The sequence below is a fragment of the Hevea brasiliensis genome, chromosome 5 (genome assembly GCF_030052815.1).
Source record: "Hevea brasiliensis isolate MT/VB/25A 57/8 chromosome 5, ASM3005281v1, whole genome shotgun sequence".
Taxonomy (NCBI): domain Eukaryota; kingdom Viridiplantae; phylum Streptophyta; class Magnoliopsida; order Malpighiales; family Euphorbiaceae; genus Hevea; species Hevea brasiliensis.
Window position 1 is genome coordinate 23,892,987 of NC_079497.1, and position 21,904 is coordinate 23,914,890.

Sequence of the window (21,904 nt, forward strand, 5' to 3'; positions counted from 1 at the left end):
TGTCCTAAAAATGTTTTCCAAGGTTCCCCGCAGTCCAGGGTTAGTCAACGGTCCAGGCCGTGACTTCCCGGTGCGGCCACCCATCGCTAGGTTTCCCGGCTCACTTACTCGGTTACATTTCTTTGCTATGATTTTTCCTTTGTTTTTCTTTTCTTGTATTTCATTATTTTATGTCTCCTCACTCATATTGAGGTACGGTTCTAGGCATCCTAGCTGTCCGGACAACACTGGTCACCGGAGCAGCAGAATGCACTACCGAACTTTGGGGTGTTACAATTCTCCCCCCCTTAAATAAATTTCGTCTCGAAATTTTACCTGGCATTAGTCTCTGAACAGCTGTGGGTGCTGTCTCCTCATATCCTCTTCACGTTCCCAAGTAGCTTCCTGGCCTGAATGATGGTTCCACAGCACTTTAACCAGGTGTATCTGTTTGTTTCTCAGCTGCTTCACCTCATAAGCCAGAATTTTTATGGGTTCTTCCTCATATGAGAGGTCTGGATTTACTTCAATCTCTTCAACTGTTAGTGCATGAGATGGGTTTGACCTGTACCTCCTTAACATGGACACGTGGAAGACACTGTGTATCCTTGCTAGCTCTGGAGGTAATGCCAACCGGTATGCTAAAGGACCCACTCTTTCCAGAACTTCATATGGTCCGATGAAACGAGGACTTAGTTTCCCCTTTCTGCCAAATCTCATAATCCTCTTCCAAGGAGAAACTTTGAGGAATACCTTATCACCCACTGCATACTCAATATCTCTTCTCTTCAGATCAACATAGGACTTCTGGCGGTCTGATGCAGCCTTGAGTCTATCTCTGATCAATCTGATCTTTTCCTCTGTCTGCTGGACAATTTCTGGTCCAATCATCTTCCTTTCACCTACCTCATCCCAACATAAGGGAGTTCTACACTTTCTGCCATACAAAGCTTCATATGGAGGCATCCCTATGTTTGATTGGTAGCTGTTGTTATAAGCAAACTCAATCAAAGGCAAGTGTGTATCCCAACTACCTTCAAATTCAATCACACAAGCCCATAGCATATCCTCCAATATCTGAATAACCCTCTCGGGTGGCCATGCATGCGTGGGTGGAATCTTTGTCTTTGAAGTTCATCTAGTTCCTAGGGCTCTCTGAAGACTACCCGAATCTAGAAGTGAACCTAGGATCTCTGTCGGACACAATTGATACTGCACTCCATGCGTTTACAATCTCATATATGTACAATCGGCCAATCTTTCCGTGCTATAGTCCATCCGAAGCAAAAAGTGAGCGGACTTGGTCAATCATCAACTATAACCCATCCGCATCATGACTACTCTGTGTCCTTGGAAGTCCTGTAACAAAATCCATAGTTATTCATTCCCATTTCCACTGCATCGACAAAGGATGTAACAAACCAGCTGGAACTTGATGTTCTGCCTTTACTTGCTGACAAGTTAGGCATTTGGAAACGAATTCAGCTATATCTCTTTTCATGCCCATCCACCAGTAATGTTCTTTCAGCCCTCTGTACATTTTAGTTCCACCAGGGTGCATAGCAAATGGAGACTCATGTGCTTCCTTCAAAATGGTTTGTCTCAATTCCACATCACTAGGAACGCACACTCTGCCCTGATGTAGCAATAAACCATCATCTCTCACAGAGAATTCGTGTTTCTTGCCTCTTTGGACTTATTTCAGAGCTTCGATACTTTTCATCACTGCGCGACCATTACGATCGATCAATCAACACTGGCTGTACATGCCATGCAACTACTGTCTGTCCCTCATCATCAATCTCTAAACTGGCATGCTGTGCTTTCAATTCATATACCATGGACAAAGGAGAAACTCTGAGACTTGCCATAGTCTTGCGACTTAAGGCGTCAGCCACCACATTTGCTTTCCCTGGCTGATAGTCTATTAAGCAATCATAATCTTTAATGAGTTCCAACCATCTCCTCTGCCTCAAATTCAATTCCTTCTGGGTGCCTAAGTACTTCAAGCTCTTGTGATCTGTGTAAATGTAGCATTTCTCCCCATACAAATAGTGTCTCCAGATCTTCAGAGCAAAAACAATAGCTGCTAACTCCAGATCATGTGTTGGGTAGTTCCTCTCATGCGGTTTCAGCTGGCGTGATGCATAAGCAATGACATTCCGATCTTGCATCAGTACACAGCCTAACCCATTGTGAGAAGCATCACTATAAACTGTGTATTCTTTACCCGGAGTAGGTAAAGTGAGAACTGGAGCTTCAGTTAAGCACCTCTTCAACTCATCAAAACTCTGCTGACATTTATCAGTCCACTGAAATTTCACATCTTTCCGAAGCAGCTTGGTCAGTGGAGAAGATAACATAGAAAACCCCTTCACAAACCGACGGTAATATCCAGCTAAACCCAGAAAACTGCGAATTTCTGTGATGTTCCTGGGCGGTTTCCAATTAAGGATAGCTTCTACCTTACTGGAATCTACCTTGATCCCTTCAGCTGACACAACATGTCCCAAAAAGGAGATTTCCTTCAGCCAAAATTCACATTTCGACAATTTGGCGTATAGCTGTTTCTCCCTTAAAGTCTGCAGTACAATCCGCAGATGTCTATCATGCTCCTCTGCACTCCTCGAGTATATCAAAATGTCATCAATAAACACCACCACAAATTGATCAAGATATGGTCTGAAGATAGTGTTCATCAGATCCATAAAAGCAGCTGGAGCATTTGTAAACCCGTATGGAATTACTAGAAACTCTTAGTGGCCATATCGAGTTCAAAGCGATTTTGGAATACTCGCTCTTGCACCCTCAATGATGATAACCGGATCGCAAATCAATTTTGGAGAATACTTTGCACCCTTCAATCGATCGAGCAGATCATCAATGCGAGCAATGGATATCTGTTCTTTATTGTCACCCTATTCAACCGCTCAGTAGTTAATGCATAGCGGAGAGTACCATCCTTCTTCTTAACAAACAACACCGTGCTCCCCAAGGTGACACACTAGAGGCGGATGAAGCCCTTTTCAAGTAATTCTTGTAACTGTATCTTCAACTCCTTCAACTCTGCTGGTGCCATACTGTATGGCGTTATGCAGATTGGATCCACACCAGGCAGAACATAAATTTCAAACTGCACTTCTCTTTCCGGAGGTCATCACGGCAATTCATCAGAAACACATCCGAAAGTCATGTCTTGTAGGGATGTCCTTCAATCTTTGGACTCCCCACTTGGGTGTCTATCACATGTGCCAAGTATGCTTCACACCCTTTCTCGATCATTTTTCCGCTAGTGCAAATAAATGAGGTTTGATGGCAATAATCGCCTCCCTTGTATCACCACATCATCATCTTGAGTAAGGCCAAAAGTGAGTCTTCACCTCTGATCAATCATGGCATGATGCCTAGCTAACCAATCCATGCCCAAGATGATATCATAATCTTTGAAGGGCATTTCAATGAAATCAGACAGGAAAGTGTGTCCTTGGATCACCAAAGGACAATCTCTATAAATTATATTAACCCTGACCTCCTGTCCTAACGGACTTGTTACTAGCACCTCAAAGTCCATTTTTGCACATGGAACAGCAATGCAATCAATGATGCTAGCACTCACATAAGAATGGGTAGAACCCGGATCAAATAACACAAACACATTCTGGTTAAAAGTTGAGAAGGTACCAGCCACAACATCAGATGTCTCTGCCTCTTCTCTCTGTCTCATGGCATAGACTCGATCGAGACCGCCTTGTTCTTGTTCGCTTTTCGTGCCTTGGCTGCTCTTTGGTTACCTCTACCCCTGCCTCTACCTCTGCTAGGTGGTTGTGAGCTTCTGGTGACAGGGCTCTGAACTGACCCTTCTGCAGTAGTAGGAGGTGGTCCAACTCTGCGACTACTGGTGCAGTCCTTAGCAAAGTGTCCTGTGCCTCCACAGTTATAACAAGCTCCAATAGCCTTGTAACAGATTCCACCATGATTCTTTCCACAAGTTTCACATTGGCGGGGAGGATAGGAACCTCTGGTACTCTGCTGTCCAGATAGGGGAGGTCTCTGTCCTGAATATCTTCCCCTTCCAGACTTCTTGCCACCTCTGCCATGTCCCCCATAGTTCTTCCTCTTTCCAGTATGACCACTAGAACTCTGTTCTACAGATTTTCCCTCTTTCTCTGTCTTTTCTGATCTCTTTTTCTCTGGAGCAGTCTCAAACTCAACTCTTTCCAACTCTAAGGCTTGAGAAACAAGTTCAGAGAAGTTAGTGTGTTTGAAGCCGAGCACTTGTACTCTGATACTGGGCTTTAAGCCAGTTTCAAACCTCTTGCATCTCTCCCTGCTGGTAGATAGTAAACTCACTGCATAATGGCTAAGGCGGGAAAATTCTCTTTCATACTCAGCCACTGATCTATTCCCCTGTTTCAGACTTAAGAATTCTTGTAGCTTCTGGTCTACATAGGCATCAGGGACATATTTCTGCCTGAATTCCCTGAGGAAGTCATTCCATGTTAGCACTGCAGGCTCTACCAAACTGTGGGGAATGGTTTTCCACCAGTCATAAGCATCCCCTTGTAGTAAGGATACTGAGTATTCAAGTCTGAGCTCCTCTGTACAATGAAGTTTCTTGAACACCCTATCCATCCTCTCTAACCACTGTTCAGCTTCTATAGGATCTACTGTCCCCTTAAACTCTGTAGCCCCATACTTCATCAATTTATCATACTGCCTTGTAGGAGACTGTGGTTGTACCACGGGTGTCTGAATTGGGACTTGAGTAGGTGCATTACCAGCCATTTGTTGGAATATTGCAGCCATCTGTGGCGAATCGAGCAGAAATCTGCGATCGCAGGTGGTCTTCTGAACCACTAACATTTTGTAGGCACAGGGCATCCCCTTGCACCTCAGCCTCAATAGATTGATCGACTGAACGATCACCCTCTTCCATATTCAATGCGAGGATCTTAGCTTTCCTGAACAATAACACAAGAATATTCACTCTCGTTAGTGCATATTTATACTGTAATGTACTGTATGTATCAAACAATGATATTGAGCAGTTGTACTATGCAAAAAGAACATTCAAATAACAGGTGAAAACAGAATTTAGAAACTTTGCTCTGATACCACTAAAACATGTCACACCCTACCCCTCTGTAAGGCATAACATGATCCCGTAGTATACCTAATGAATTACCAACTCCGTCTACTGATAACCCATTAAATACACTACAAGGGATTTTAAAAACTTTTCTTACTTCTTTTACAGTGGTGAGCACTGTTTACAGGTATTAAAAACTTTGGTGAACTGAAGTGAAACCACTAACTCATTTGGTTTATTTGAAATTTCTGTAAAAATTTTGGCAGAGTGCCATTTGTATTTTGGACGAAACAGTTCTTCAGAAAACCTGTAAAAAGCACTTCAATATTTTTCCAAGTCTCAACTCCAACATTTTTATCAACACAACACATTTCTCAAGTCAATTCCATAGGAATTTTTCAAAGTCTGAGATAAGGAAATATAATACAACTTTTACAATCCAAAACACTCATAATTAATTTACAACTTCAAGGTACAATTTAATTTACAACTGCTCAAAACCAAAAACAAAATGTACATACAGTGTCATACATTACTGACAAAATGCAAAATCTTGGTATACTCATAATACCAGAAATCCCTTCTTTGGATGTACTAGCAACCTAGTCTGCCGCTCTGCTCTCTCTACTGCGACAATAATAAAGCTATCATGAGACAATGTCTCAGTGGTGCACAACATTAACCAAATACAATTTAAATCACAATTCATAAGTCATGTAAATAGTGGATACTTAAAACCATAGTCAAATTTAAGACAATAAAGGTCAATAAGAATTTAAACTCAATTTCTCAATATCACAATGATTTTCCATAAGTCAGATCAGGTTTGAATTCAAAAGACAGTATATGTCAATGAGAGTTTAAATCCATTTCACAATTCATAATACACATCAATAAATCACACACAGCTTAATCATTATCCATAGTTCAATTCGTCCCAAAAGCCGATGGCTAATGAGGTATTCAATTCGTCCCAAAAGTCGATGATTAATGAGGAATAACATGGCTAGCTAGCAAAAATATGAGTACTCATTCTATTCGTCCTCAATGTGCACACACCTCAACACTTCAATGAGAGGGAATTCTATTCGTCCCACTAGACAAGCTAATGAGGAATACAATCAATATACATGATAGCTGTGGTTTCAAACCATTTCCAATGCTTTTAAATCAATAAGTATCCATCAATGTCATTCAAACAAATTTTCACAGTTTCAAACCATTCACAATATTTTTCAATCAATAAGTGTCCATCAAACACATTTCCACAATTTAAAACAATGATATACAAATAGTCAATATTTATTTCCATTGAAAATAATTCAAAAGAAACAGTTGTTGTGCACAAACCTCTGATATTTGTCTCCTGATCCTGACTCAGTATTTCTTTCCCCTTTTCTTTGAGTCCTTGTTAATCGAGAAACACAATTTGAAGTGTTTCAGTGCTAAATTAAACTGTCTCTATCGATGGTGTTTGGTAAATAATGCACTAAACTCAATTATTCACTTAATCACCTAATATACCGACCCTCATTGCGTTTTAGGTAAATTAGGTCTTAGTGTCATTAATATGTCATATTCGATAGGGTTTTAGGTTTGGTATGTTTTACCAAAGTCATTTCCTTGTTTAGTGCATTTTAATGCAAATTGCTGGATTCCGGAACACTGGTTTGACCTAACCGGACGATCTAGTTCCCTCAGTTTTCGGGTCTCGGTCGAAACTACAAACTTGTAGATCTAGGTCTTATTGCACGCGGTGCAAAATTTCAGGTCAATCCGAGTTAAGTAGACCAAGTTATGGTCATTACACTATTGCTGGTCAAGTGGTACCATTTTAGGTCAATTTTAGGTCAAATTGGTCAATTCTGGTTCGGCCAGTTTTTGGACCCGAACTTGTGCAAGTTGTTTGACTTGCTTATGGTCATTTCTGGGCTTTGGTGTCTTCATAAGACTTGTAGGTATGGGTCTTAACTATTCTTGGTCAAAATTTCAGGTCAATTGGACCTGGTTTGAGTGAGTTATGGCCTAAACACTCACTGCTGCCCAATTGGTCATTTTTCAGGTCCTAATTGCACCTAATCCGAATTGGTCATTTTTTTAGGTCACCTTGCAAGCAGAATTTTGGCATGGTTTCTCAATGAAAGTTGGCACATTTTGTGCCTAGTTTCACCTCAAATTGGTCTCATACCAATTGAGGTTACACATTCAAGGTTATAGGCTAAAATATACACTGCCCTCAATATGCATTTCACACCCCAACTTCAAACACACACTTACCTTTGCCATTTGTTTACTTACCTACCAAACTGTTTTGGCACATTACCAAAAGCATTTTCTACATTACATTAGCATTATTTTGGGCAGATTCCAATCACCTTCAACACACCAATAATCATTCACAATTATAATTTCTAAGTACTATTACAAACACACCTAAACATTACAAACTTTACATACACTTTACAATGTTAATTTACATACATATCATCAATCTTTCTAGGTCAATATTCTGCCCACACTTCCTTCAATATATACCATTACTCAAGTGTCCACAAGCTGCCACAAACCATTCTTCAACATCACATTGCCGTCCCATATACCAATTTCCATCAAAGTGCATAATTCACCATATAAACATGAAATAATTCCCTAAGTTACTAAATCACCATGATTAACATTATTTCTCATCAATTATATGCACAAATACCTCATCAAAAATGTGACTCATGGCTGTCCAAAATGACAACAACAATAACCCTTCAAACTCAAAATTTTCCTTCACCAAACTAACACTCATAACATGAACATAAACTTTAACAAAGAAATTCTCAAAAATGCAAACTTACCTTTAATTGTAACTTGCTAAACCTTCACCAAACTTCTCAAAATTGGTATCAATATCTTCCTTGTGATGTGTAGACAAAGTTTAATGAAGAACACTAAGAGATTAGAGTTGAAAATGGAGGATGGATCAAGCTTGCATGCAAAACATCAATGGTGGTTTCTCTCACCTTCAATTCGGCTAGCTTTGTAAGTTGGAGAAGATGAACTATCTGATGGGTTTAGTGGACTTACACCTGCCATACTTTATGTTTAATTAATCCTATAGTGGTCCACTAACTAAAATTAAAACATATTATAAGTTAACTTTCACTTAATCCACATTTAACCCATTATTTTAGCTATTTACTTTGGGTACCACCAATTTAATTTTTCATTTTATTTTCTAAGTGTAATACTATTTATTTTTAATGGACATTTAGGTCAAAAGACACTTCGGGATGTCAAATGACTATAATGCCCCTGTTCGGGTGGCATTCCTGATTTTTCGGTAACACCGTATTTTGTCTGTTTTTCGATTTCTCACTTTTCTTTGTACTAATTATTTAATTTTTCTTTGATCTTTCTAATGATATTTATTCTTCAATAAGGGTCTATTTATGTCCTAAAAATGTTTTCCAGGGTTCCCCGCAGTCCAGGGTTAGTCAACGGTCCACGCCGTGACTTCCCGGTGCGGTCACCCATCGCTAGGTTTCCCGGCTCACTTACTCGGTTACATTTCTTTGCTATGATTTTTCCTTTGTTTTTCTTTTCTTGTATTTCATTATTTTATGTCTCCTCACTCATATTGAGGTACAGTTCTAGGCATCCTAGCTGTCCGGACAACACTGGTCACCGGAGCAGCAGAACGCACTACCGAACTTTGGGGTGTTACAAAATTATAATTGAAACATATAATGAAATAATGAAATATATGAACACTTAATGGTACTAATGTGCCCATGTATTGCCTAAACTCGTATGTCAAATTAGATAGATTGGTATGCCAATAGAGGATTATTTAAGTAGTACTGCATAAGGCTTTATGCCCGTATTTATGGCATGTATGCCTGACTATTTGTTATCATGGCTTTTTAGCCATATTGATTGCATACGTGGTTGACATTTTGTGTATTTACGTCCCATGATATGATGGCCCGAGGTACTACGGTGCCCTGTGTCAGCTATATTGATTGCATACGTGATTGACGTTTTGCGTCCCATGGTATGACGGTCCGAGGCACTACAGTGTTCAATGCAAAGGACCCGCTATCCAGTTTAGTTAACCTGTCATAAGTTACTTAGGCAGTGAAATAAGTTAAGAATATTAGGAATTAATAATATTAGAAATTAAAAAAATGAGTAAGAGATACTTGAAATGAACTAGATTAGCTATAAAATTTTATTTATTATGAAATGATCTAAAACATAAGAAATGTGAAATAAAGCAATAAAAAGATTAGTAAAATAAATTTAACTTAAATAAATATTACAAATGCATCTTCTATAATACTATGAGTATAAGTTTTAATATTTTAATTAATTTTGTATAACATAATATAAAATAATACATATATATATATATTACTGTGAAATTAAGAGATAAGCACTTCCAAAGAATGTCAAGAATGACAAAATATATTTAGTATTAAAATTCTATATGAAATCAAAATAATTTTTGATTACATGAATTAGGCTTTATTTTTTTATCTTTATTTGTATATTATTTCCTTATTGTATTATTACACCACTAAGCAGAAATGCTTAGCAAGATGGATTATTTCCTCGCGTAGGTACTGAAGACAAATCCCAGATATTATACTAGGATTTTGGAGTCCGGATCTGCAGAAGTATCTAAAGTTATCACCTCCTCAGCAATGCATGTAGATAGGGCCCATATAGGTCAGACTAATATATTTTGTATTTTATAAATAGTTGTCATGTTATAATGTAATGTAAGTTATGAAAATGTATTTAATATGTATGTGATGTAAATTAATAAATTAACTCTTTCATATGTAATTAATTTGTATATCTTGTAAATTATGAATTTATGCAATTAGTTTGTACATCATGTAAATTAATAAAGATTAAGAATTTTTGTATATGAATTGAGCATGAATGAATTTGTATGGAAATGAATAGGGAATGGAAACACTATATGATACTTGAAATGAAGAGATGGTTATGATGACTGTATGAACGAAATTATTGTATGAAAATATATTATTAAACTATTTTTTTAAACAGGTAAGTAGTGAGACATGCCAAGTGGTAATAGAATAGGAGAAACTTCATCAGTTTCTCCTTAGAAGAAGAAAAATAAAAAAAAAATATTTCATTTTAAAATATAACGAGATTAAAAAAATTATTAAAGGAATAAAGTAAGATAAGATAAGATGCTCCGGTACCGAGTGTGACATACCTTACTCGGCTACACTATAGACGAGTAAGGGGTGTCATAAAATATTCATAATTTAAAATACATACTTTAAAGAAATCTTGAAAGTTTGTTGAAGAAAAAAGAAGAAAAAAAGAGTGAGATGGGGAAAGCTTATCGAATTACGGACATGGAGTGAGAGTTTTTTCTTGTATTGTATTGTGCTCTACTCCCCTCCCTCTCTCTCTTCTTTTCTGTGGGCTATTTATCGAGTTTAGGACAAAAAATTATATAGGAAGTTTATGTAATCCCTAAATAAGAAGATTTAAGGAGTTTTAAAAAAGAAAATTTCCTATTTAATTTTTATTTTTCTTTAAAAATAAAAAAGAATTATAGGCTTTTATTTATTTAATTAAAATTCCTTACTAGGCCTTATTGGCCTTAGAGAGCCCACTTAGGTCCAATTATTTTTTTTAATAAAACAAATTCTTAAAATTAAATTTAAAAAAAATAAATTTCATTTAAATTTAATTAAACATTTTTTTGCTCTTCAAAATTTTTTTCTCTAAGAAACATGCCATGCATATGACTATCTATTTTTAATGCCTCAAAATATATCTCTCAATCATATGATTTTTATATCATCAGATTCCTCATGGTCTCAATGCACATCCCTTCAAGGTCATAAAAATAAGGGTATACAAGATCTATTTCTAAATTTGTACCTTGCGAAATCCCCACAACTTCCATTAGATCTTCCCAATTTGATCTTCGAAAGCCACTCTTGCTTTCTTAATTCTCTTTGAGCCTCTGTCAGACTGCTAGCTATCATCTCTTCCACACATAAAGCTACTAAATTTGGTAGATTTAAACAATAGGTCATGGTTACTATGACCATATCGATTTAGAAGACTATTATAAGCAATAATAGCTTCTTCATCAGATGTATTAGGAGGTGGTGGTTGATTAATCTCTGAAGGTGGTGGAGGACTTAGGAAAAGAGCTGCATCATTATTTCTCAAGATGCATGTTCGTGGTGAGGCAGCAAATCGCAAAGATTAGCCCACTTCATGCCTTTCTAAGCTTTTTGGTTGACTTCTCCTTTCCACTCATTACTTATTAGCCTTTATCTCACTACCTTACATGACAATTTAGGATGCCAGGGTATGCATTCATACTACCATTTTTTTAAATTATATTTCATGCCTAGTTTCCCCTCTCAATGTCAATGGGTTAGTGGAACTTGGTCACCTTATTACTTATTTCATCTTGAGAATAAAAGACATCTACACTTAACCCAGAGCATACCCTATTAAGTCTTGAACTCAACACTAACTCTTCCTCCCACTACATTGCGTTCTAAACTCTTAGGTGTTGTTCTTGAGTTTATCTCTCCTACTTATTAGGAACTGACATCTCTACACCACTATCATGATGCCTTATGGTGCGTATCTAGCTTACTAGCATCTTGGTCACATGCCTTTTTTAACTTCACCCTATTATGGGCTTTCTAAGTCTTCTCTCAATTTACTTTGCTTACCTTGCCTAGAACAATGTTTTAGCTACTTCTTTCATTAATTTTATGCTTTTCTTTGATCTAATAGTCACACTAGGTGACTGCACCTTTTCCATGGTTTTTGTCAATCATAACATGTACAATTATTGAACTAATCTGAGCTATATTTCATAGTTAAAATAATTACAATATGTAATTTACGAAAATGCTAACCAAACAAAAGAATTATAATGCAGTTTCCAAAATAATCATCACATAATTGTATAACAAAGATCAAATTATGAGACTCCTTCCATTTTTGTGTGCAATTAAAGTAGCATGTTAGCATGAAATAGAATAATGATCAAGCACAAAATCCTACATATAAGATAGCCTTTTCCTATCCAAATTAATCCGATAAAAAACCTTGCCATCTTTAATAAACTCCTAGTTGAGGCTCAATCACCGATCTAGTGGTTGCCAAGTTGACTGCCCCTTCCAACCCAGGTCATTTGCTGAGTTTGCCAACCAATGTTCCTGCCTTAAGCCCTACTAGTTTTTTATTAACATAGGATTGGAACTAGTGTTAGTTTTGTGTCTGTGGTTGCAAATATTTAAATAAGGGATGGATAAATAGTTTATGACCATGTTGGGTAGTAGTTTTAGGTGCTAAATTGACAGTGATTGAAAATGGTTCTAAGGATTAAGCCTTTTTAAATCATTCAAGACTTGTTCTACCATATATTATTTGTTCCTAATTATTAAATAAGCCTCCTAAAATGAATATAGTGACAAAATACAATAAAACAAGGAGCAGACCTAGATGCTCAATTTGTATAATTTGAAATGGAATACAATCCATAAGCTCAGGCTATGTAGCACCCACAAGCAAGCTTACCTCATCTAACAAATACTAAATCTTTCGTACTAAAACAATGCTATTGAACTCAAAAGCCCAACTAATCAATCGAATGACCCATAATTTACACATTTATCAAAACCAAATCCATTTTAAAAAATAAGAAGCAACATTTATTATGAATCCAAATGAGACAAAGTCTAAAATTTCTTTCTATTAGATTTTTTTAAAATTTTTTTCCATTAAATTTTCAGCATGTACATTAATTTGACCTTTGCTATTTTTTTTAGGTGTTTCTAAAGTTGTAGGTCTCCAAATTGAGTGTTGTTTAATTCATTGAAAAGATAAGTCAAAGCATTACAATTGACAAAGAGGAACCAAAGCCCAAATCAGTCTCCAAGGTTGACAAAATGAGCTATGGATCTATTGCAAAAGCCCATACTTGATTTGTCACGACTAGTCTTGGGATTTATTTTATATCTGGAGCTCTGGAGGTCCAAATTAAGCAAACTTAGGCCTAATTGAACCTTAAGAGCCACCTCTACAATTGTTGTGAAGGGCTGGAAGTGAGATAAGGCAATTTTAATTATCAAAAATAGCAATGAAGTCAAGATTATGAGTTGGACCATCTATCAAAACCAGTCTCGATTTTTAGCTAATAACTTGGGCTGCAGACCTTGGATTTGGGCAAATGAGTACCCTTTGGAAAGCTAAGAAATAGGGCTATAACTTTCCTAAATAAGGCAGAGGCAAATTCGAAAGGAAAGTGGCTGAAAAACTGTCGTGATTGCAGAATAGAAAATCTGTCTTTTGAACTTCAAAACTTTTCTAAGTTTGACTCTCATCTTTGAGAATAGGCTTTTTATTATAAAGACCATCTTTGGGCAACAACCGACCTATAACCATCAGTAGTTTCAAACACCATAGAAGACCTTCATTCTCCATTCTCTTTTTAGTTTTCTTCTTTATTTTTCTTCAATTTTCTGTAAGCCATGAACATGAGTGGCTAAGTTCGAAATTTAGTTCAAGGGATTCTAGTTCTATTGCATGATTTGTGAGACCAGGTTCTTAATTTAAATTATGTCATTTTGAATATCTATTTATTTCCCGATTTCATTGTTTTTGATCTATTGAATGATTTGCTAAAAATGCCTATTAGTTAATTGTTTGATGTGATCAATTGCTAGTTCATCTTCATAATCCGTAATGGTTGTGTAAGATTGAATGTGAGTAGCAATTAGGTTTTATTGATTATGATCCAAGTTTTTGATAATAACCTAAGAAAACAATAGGGTGAATTAAATGATTTATGCTTTATAAATCGTTGTTCAGCTTAACTACTTCCTGTTCTTAAAGCAATTATTAATTTCATGAGAATTTCTTAATACCAATTCAGTTAATAATTAGAGTCAACAAGAGTACTAGGCTCGAATTGATGAGTATAGGGAAGTAAGGGGTTTCACCTCACTATTTGGTAAATCTACGTTAAGTATTCAATAAGAGATAATTGTATTTCTTTTGTCTATGATCGAGTCATATATTGGAATGTGAATTACCTTAGACTGAAGTTTGTTTAATTTGAGAGTTTCATGTTTAAATTTAGTTCATTACTTTTTGAACGTGATTTCTTTCTTTTGATTTAGTGTTACAACCCCCCTCCCCCCACCTTTTCTTTTCCTGTTACTCAAGTGTATGAAAATTAATAATTCAGTCTCTAGGGTTCGACCTGGATTACCACTTGCTACAGAAAATATTTTATTACTGGTAATTTCAGTTAATTTAATTTTTGGTAGATTCGACAACCATCAAGAATTTTAGCGTCGTTGTCGGGGACTGAAGTTCATTGGATTTTGTATTTTTAGTGTTAGGATATTCTATTGTTAACCTTGTTTATGAAGTGTTGCTATTTTTAGGTTTTTGAAAAAAATTACGGTGTTACTATTCATCGACAGATTTTTTGTTGAATTTGGAGGGCGCTCTATACTTTTTTTTGAAGGAAATGACATTCTGATCAAGACCAATCAATCCGTTGGATTCTTTGTCCCTACCCTCTTGAGGCCAAATTCCATCATTTTCTAGGGTTTTAAGGCATTTTTCTATTTTTACTTTGATTTCTTTTTGTTTATGATAAGAACTTCTCAATCTGGTGAGTTGATCTTTGATCCAGAAGTAGAAAAAATAGCTAAACAGTTGAGAAAATTGGCTAAGCAAGCTCAGCAGATTCCCAGTACATTTGAAGGAGTCCAATCTCCAAGAGAATTAAGTTCATATTCGGACTCGGATTCAGATTCTGATTCTGAAAATGAAACCATGGCTGCTAGGACTTTTAAAGAGTTGGCTGCTCCTGATCTAAACCAACAACCTTTGTGTATTCAATACCCTGCTTTAAATGTTGCTTTTGAGTTAAAATCTAGACTAATCCATTTATTGCCTAAGTTTCATGGTCTTACAGGTGAGGATCCATATAAGCATTTAAAGGAATTTCATGTTGTGTGTTCTACCATGAAACCTCAAGGAGTTTCAGAGGATCAAATCATGCTTCGAGCTTTCCCTTTCTCCTTGGAAGGCGCAGCTAAGGATTGGTTGTATTACCTTCCTTCTGGATTTGTTAACTCATGGAATGGGATGAAGCAGATATTTTTGGAGAAGTATTTTCCTACTTCCCGTGCTGCCAATATAAGAAAAGAAATTTGTGGGATCTGATAGTACAATGGAGAGAGTTTGTATGAGTATTGGGAGAGATTTAAGAAGCTGTGTGCAAGTTGTCCCCATCATCAAATAAGTGAGCAGCTGTTGATTCAGTATTTCTATGAGGGACTTCTACCAATGGACCGCAGCATGATAGATGCTACTAGTGGAGGAGCTTTGGTTAACAAGACACCAGAAGAGGCAAGGAGGCGAATTGCTAACATGGCAGCAAACTCTCAACAGTTTGGAATGAGAATGGATCACACACCTAAGAAGGTTAATGAGGTATGTACATCTAATCTTAAGAAACAGATTTCTGATTTAACTTCTTTAGTGAGGCAATTGGCTGTAGGGAACATGTAAACTGTTAAGGAATGTGGAATTTGTTCAGGTTTAGGTCATGAGACTAACATGTGTCCTGCATTACAAGAGGATGAATCAATGCAACATGTTAATGCGGTAGGAAATTATGGATAGCCACAACGCAGGTATGATCCCTTTTTTAATACTTATAATCTAGGATGGCGAGATCATCCCAACCTGAGTTATGGGAATTAATCGGTGCAAAATCGATACCAGCAGTAGAGACCATAAGTGAATCAACCACCTCCACCTCCACCTCCACCTCCACTTCCCTCAAATCAAGGTACGTCACTCGATGAAATTGTTAAGGCTTTGACTAAAAATTCACAACAGTTTCAACAGGAGACTAGAAATAGCATTCATCAGTTAGCTTCATCTGTGAGTAAGCTAGAAGCTCAAGGTTCTGGAAAGCTTCCATCCCAAACAGTCATGAATCCCAGAGAAAATGCGAGTGCTATAATGTTGCAGAGTGGGAAAGAAGTTGCTAACCAAACTCCACATGAGTCAATGAAAAAGAAGAAGCAAGGAGCAAAAGAGTCTGAAGTTTCTGAAGTTCCTGAAGTTGAGGTATATACTGAACCTAAATTGAATAAGGTTAATAATTCTGTTTTTCCTCCATTCCCATGCAGGTTGGCTAAGACTAAGGAAGAAAAAACAGAAAGAAATTTTGGAGACTTTCAAGAAAGTAGAGGTTAATATACCATTACTTGATGTGAAAAAACAAGTTCCCAGGTATGCTAAATTCCTTAAGGAACTATACACTACAAAGCGCAAGTTGAGGAATAATGAGAAGATCAGTGTGGGGGAAAATGTATCGGCATTAATTCAGCAAAAATTACCTCATAAGTGTAAGGATCCAGGTTCGTTTTCTATTCCCTGCAGAATATGTGATTTTAAATTTGAACTTGCAATGGCAGATTTAGGAGCATCTATTAATGTTATGTCAAATTCAGTTTTCCAAACTTTAAATTTGGGTCCTTTGAAAGAAACCAATGTCATTATTCAGTTAGCTGATCATTCTAATGCTTACCCATTGGGAGTAGTTGAGGATGTGTTGGTGCAGGTTGAAAAATTGATTTTTCCTACAAATTTTTACATTCTGGATATGGAGCATAGTGTTCCCACATCAAAGTTAGCTTTAATTTTGTTTGGAAGACCTTTCCTAAAAACTGCCAAGATAAAAATTGATGCAGATGATGGTACCTTAACTATGGAGTTTGATGGAGAGACTGTCAAATTTAATATCTTTGATGCCATGAAGTATCCTGCTGATGACCATTCTAGTTTTTCTATTGATGTTGTTGATACATTTGTGCATAATGTTTTTGAGTTAAGCATGGAGGATGAGTTAGAAGTGGTGATTAGTCAAGGAATTCAAGAAGTCAGTACCAATCAGCCATTAAGTGTAGAGGTTCAAGATGCAGTAATGGCATTGCAGTCATTACCTCCTGTTCCAAAAAGGTATGGAGTATTAAAGAATGACTTACCTGTATCTCACACAAAATTGTTACCTTCTGTGGTGCAAGCACTAGTTCTTGAACTTAAGCCTTCACCTGAGCATTTGAAGTATGTTTACTTGGGAGACAATGAGACACTTCCAGTTATCATCTCAAGCAATTTGACAAAGACTCAAGAAGAAAGATTGACTAGGGTTTTGAGGGTATACAAGGAAGCAATTTGATGGACAATAGCTGACATCAAAGGTATAAGTCCATCAGTGTGCATGCACAAGATTTTACTGGAAAATGATGCTAAACCAAGTAAAGAAGCTCAAAGGAGATTGAACCCACAGATCATGGAGGTTGTGAAGAGGGAGATTTTAAAGCTACTGGATGCAAGAGTTATTTACCCAATTTCAGACAGTAAATGGGTAAGTCCAGTCCAAGTAGTGCTAAAAAAATCAGGAGTCACTGTGATAACAAATCAAGATAATGAGCTTGTTCCAACAAGAATTCAGAATGGATGGTGAATGTGTTAGTAGTATGCCTTAGAGCATATCATTTAGTATGTATCTTGTACATATTTTGTTAAAAAAAAAAAAGGCAATTTCACTTTTCCATTTACATAATATATTTATATGTAATAGAAAAGGTCCATTGATATTTTGTTAGAAATTCTATTCTTAAGTTATTAAGAATATGAGTGACAGTATTTCTAACACTAAGTATCAGAAATTGGTTCACAATCGATGATACTTCACAATAAGGACATGACTTATCCAGAAATATTGTAATCATGTTTGTTCCCAAGGTATTTATATGAGACATAAATAAGATGGAATGGTGAGTCTTATGCCATATAACAAACATGATAGGCACTTATACATGATAAGTAGGCCGAACCAGTGACGCATATGACAAGCACATGGAGTTTACTCTTGTCAATGCATTGTCATATATCATATCAGTGCATATAATCTTTAGACCTGAGATAACAACGTTATCTTGTATATAGGTGGTTTGAGTTTGATACTACTTTCATACTTATACTGTGTATGGGTATATAGGCATGTGGTGGCTCCTCTAGTTATATATAGAGGTAGGTGTTGATCAAGATGGAATCTATTACCCTAAATAAATAGGGATAAAGTCCTATGTTCATTTAATTGTTCTTGATGTTTTAAGTTCCTAGCCAGGACAGACAGATTTAGTCAGAAAAGAGTTTCTAACAAGAAAAACTAATTAATCAAGAACTGGAATTAAAAGAGAACATAATATTCATAGCGAATGGGGTTTAACATAAACTATGACTACAACTCGAATTAGGATTTTGTAACAGAGAGATTTTAGTGCATGGTAACATATGATTAAAGGTTCATTTAAGGTATTCCTTATTACTGATTGGGTGGCCATGGCACGCTATGCTAGGTGTCAACCATGGTTTATGAGATGCCAAAAATGATTTAGAGAAATCATTTATGATAAGAAAGAGTTCTGATGATATTAAGAGTTAATATCATATCTCATTGCCAATTAGTGATGAGCTTAGTAAGTCATACACATACACAAGATAATCACCAAGTAAAATGTGATTTAATTGATTAATTAAAGAGTTTAATTAATTAATTAAATAAATAGGTTTGGTTTGCAATAAGATTACAAAGTCCCTAGCATGACTTGAGGCCAAATCTAGGTTATTGGATGTATAGTATAAGTTAAATTTATATTTAAAGTATTTAAATATGAATTTAATTGTGAGAAATTAATTATTAGAGATTAATTAATTAATTTATATTTTATATAAATTGATTAAAAGAGAAGAAATAATGATTTTGGGTTGAGAACTCGAAATTACAACATAAGGGTAATTTGGTCATTTCACATGGTGACATATGGCACCATATTAGCTTGCCATTTGTCTTCCTATCATGTATGATGATCAAAGTCAAGATTAAATCTAGCTTTGACACTTAGCTTAATGTGATTAGGTCAATTAAAAAGAAGATGCAATGTGGAGGTGACATGTGGCATAAGGTTTAAGTGATGACCTAATTATAAAAGGGAAAAGAAAAGAAGAAACACTCACTCTCTTATTTTCTCTCAAGGTGGTGGCACACTTTGTTCTTCCTCTCCTCTTCTTCTTTTCTCATCAATTCAAAGAGAATTGTCTAAGTTCCTTTTAATTATAATTGCTAGAAATTGTTTCTAGTGTCCTATACACACATACAACCTCTCTAAAGGTACAATTTATAATTGGTTGGCAAAATCTTGAGAAGCAAATTGGGGGCTGCCCATTGGTGATCTTGATGTGTACAAGCTAGAGGGACAACATTGGGGTCCTAGGTGCTTCCTAAAGGTGCTAATCACATCCATTGTGCATCAAAGAGGTTAGTGCTCTAATTCCTCTTTTAAACTAGGGTTTAAATGAATTAATTTGTTAATTCACAATCTTGAATGGCAAACATAGATCCTAATGTATATTAAAAGTGTTTTAATATGCAATTGAGCATTGAAATTAATTAGGCACATAAAGTATGTGGTATGATGCATGTAACCCTAGAAAAAAAATTTTATAATTCAATGGTCTAATGAACAACTTTCATGCTTCCGCTCCTTCAGAATGTGCGTAGACTACCACAAGCTGAATTCAACAACACAGAAGGACCACTTCCCACTGCCATTCATTGATCATATGCTTGAGCGGTTAGCAGGTAAGTCTTACTTCTGCTTTCTTGATGGCTTTTCTGGATATAATCAAATTGTGATTGCACTAGAGGATCAAGAGAAGACTACCTTCACTTGTCCTTTTGGAACTTTTGCTTTTAGAAGGATTCTCTTTGGGCTTTGTAATGCACCTACCACATTTCAGAGATGCATGATGAGCATATTTTCATATTACATTGATAATTGCATTGAGGTGTTCATGGATGATTTTACTATGTATGGTGATTCATTTGATGCATGTTTACATCATTTGACTTCTGTTCTTGAGAGATGCATTGAGAAAAATCTTGTTTTGAATTATGAGAAATGTTATTTTACGGTGGAACGGGGGATTGTTTTGGGTCATGTTGTTTCTAATAGGGGTATTGAGGTGGATAAATCTAAAATTGATTTAATTGTGAACTTGCCCTACCCCACAACTATGAGGGAAGTATGCTTTTTTCTTGGTCATGCAGGTTTCTATCGCAGGTTTATTAAGGATTTCTCTAAGTTAGCATTGCCTTTATCTAAACTCTTGCAAAAAGATGTTTCTTTTGAGTTGAGTGAAGAGTGTAAGGAGGCTTTTGACAAATTGAAATCTGTATTGACATCACCCCCTATTATCCAGGCTCCTGATTGGACTATACCATTTGAAATTATGTGTGACACGAGTAATTATGCAGTAGGAGCAGTTTTAGGGCAGCGTGTTAGGAAGCTTTTTCATGTGATTTATTATCCATCCAAAACACTCAATTCAACTCAGTGTAATTATTCTATGATCGAAAAAAAGTTTTTTGCTATAGTTTTTGCTTTAGATAAATTTCGGTCATATTTGCTTAGTTCTAAAATAATTATCTTCTCTTATCATGTAGCGTTGAAGTATCTCTTGGCAAAGAAGGAAGCAAAAACAGGGTTGATTAGATGGATCCTTCTGCTGCAAGAATTTGATCTTCAAATCAAGGATAAGAAAGGAGCTGAGAACCTGGTAGCAGATCATTTGAGCAGGTTAGTGACACAAGAAGAGCCAGTTCTTTTGCAGGAACTTTTTCCTGATGAGCAGTTATTTAAATTACAAGATATGATCCCTTGGTATGCTGATTTGGTGAATTATTTGGTTATTAAGATTGTGCCTTTTGATTTGAGTAGAGCTAAGAAAGAGAAATTGAAAAGTGAGGCTAAGTATTATGTGTGGGATGACTCATATTTGTGAAAATTTTGTTCAGATCAAATTATTAGGAAATGTGTTCCTGATAACGAGATTCAATCTATTCTTGTTTTTTGTCATGCCTATGCACGTGGAGGTCATTTTGGACCCAAGAGAACAGGTAGAAAAATATTAGACTGTTGTTTTTACTGGCTCATTATATTTCGTGATTCAAATGATTTGCAAAAATTGTGAACAATTTCAAAGAACAGGAAGTTTAACCCTTAAGAATGAGATGATTCAGAATCCAATACTTGTTTGTGACATTTTTTATGTGTGGGGTATTGATTTTATGGGTCCATTTCCTTCTTCTTTTGGCTTTGTTTATATATTACTTACTGTTGATTATGTTTTGAAATGGGTGGAAGCCAAAGCCACCAGGACTGATGATTCTAAAGTTGTTGTAGGTTTTATCAAGTCAAACATTTTTTGTAGGTTTGAAGTTCCTAGAGCTTTGATCAGTGACTAGGGCACACATTTTTATAATAGAACTGTTGAGGCATTATTGAGGAGATATTGTGTTTTCCATAGAGTATCTACAGCTTATCATCCTCAAACAAGTGGGCAAGCAGAGGTGTCTAACAGAGAGATCAAGTTTATTTTGGAAAAAACAGTGAAGCCAAATAGAAAAGATTAGAGCCTTAGACTTGATGATGCTTTGTGGGCTTACAGGACTACTTATAAGAAACCCATAGGTATGTCCCCCTACAGATTGGTATTTGGTAAGTTGTGTCACCTTCCTGTTGAGTTAGAACATAAGGCTTATTGGGCTATTAGACATTGTAATTTGGATTTGGATAATGCTGGTGCGGAAAGAAAATTACAATTACAGGAATTAGAGGAAATTCGACTTGAGGCTTATGAGAATTCTAGGATCTATAAAGA

The 21,904-nt window shown here is 36.1% G+C and overlaps 1 non-coding gene across 1 annotated transcript; it reads right to left on the bottom strand.

The window, feature by feature from the left end:
• Positions 1-15,295: 15,295 nt before the first annotated feature.
• On the bottom strand, positions 15,296-15,402 carry LOC131180332 (small nucleolar RNA R71). The gene has a single exon (XR_009149108.1). It is a non-coding gene; the product is annotated as a small nucleolar RNA R71 (small nucleolar RNA).
• Positions 15,403-21,904: the final 6,502 nt, after the last annotated feature.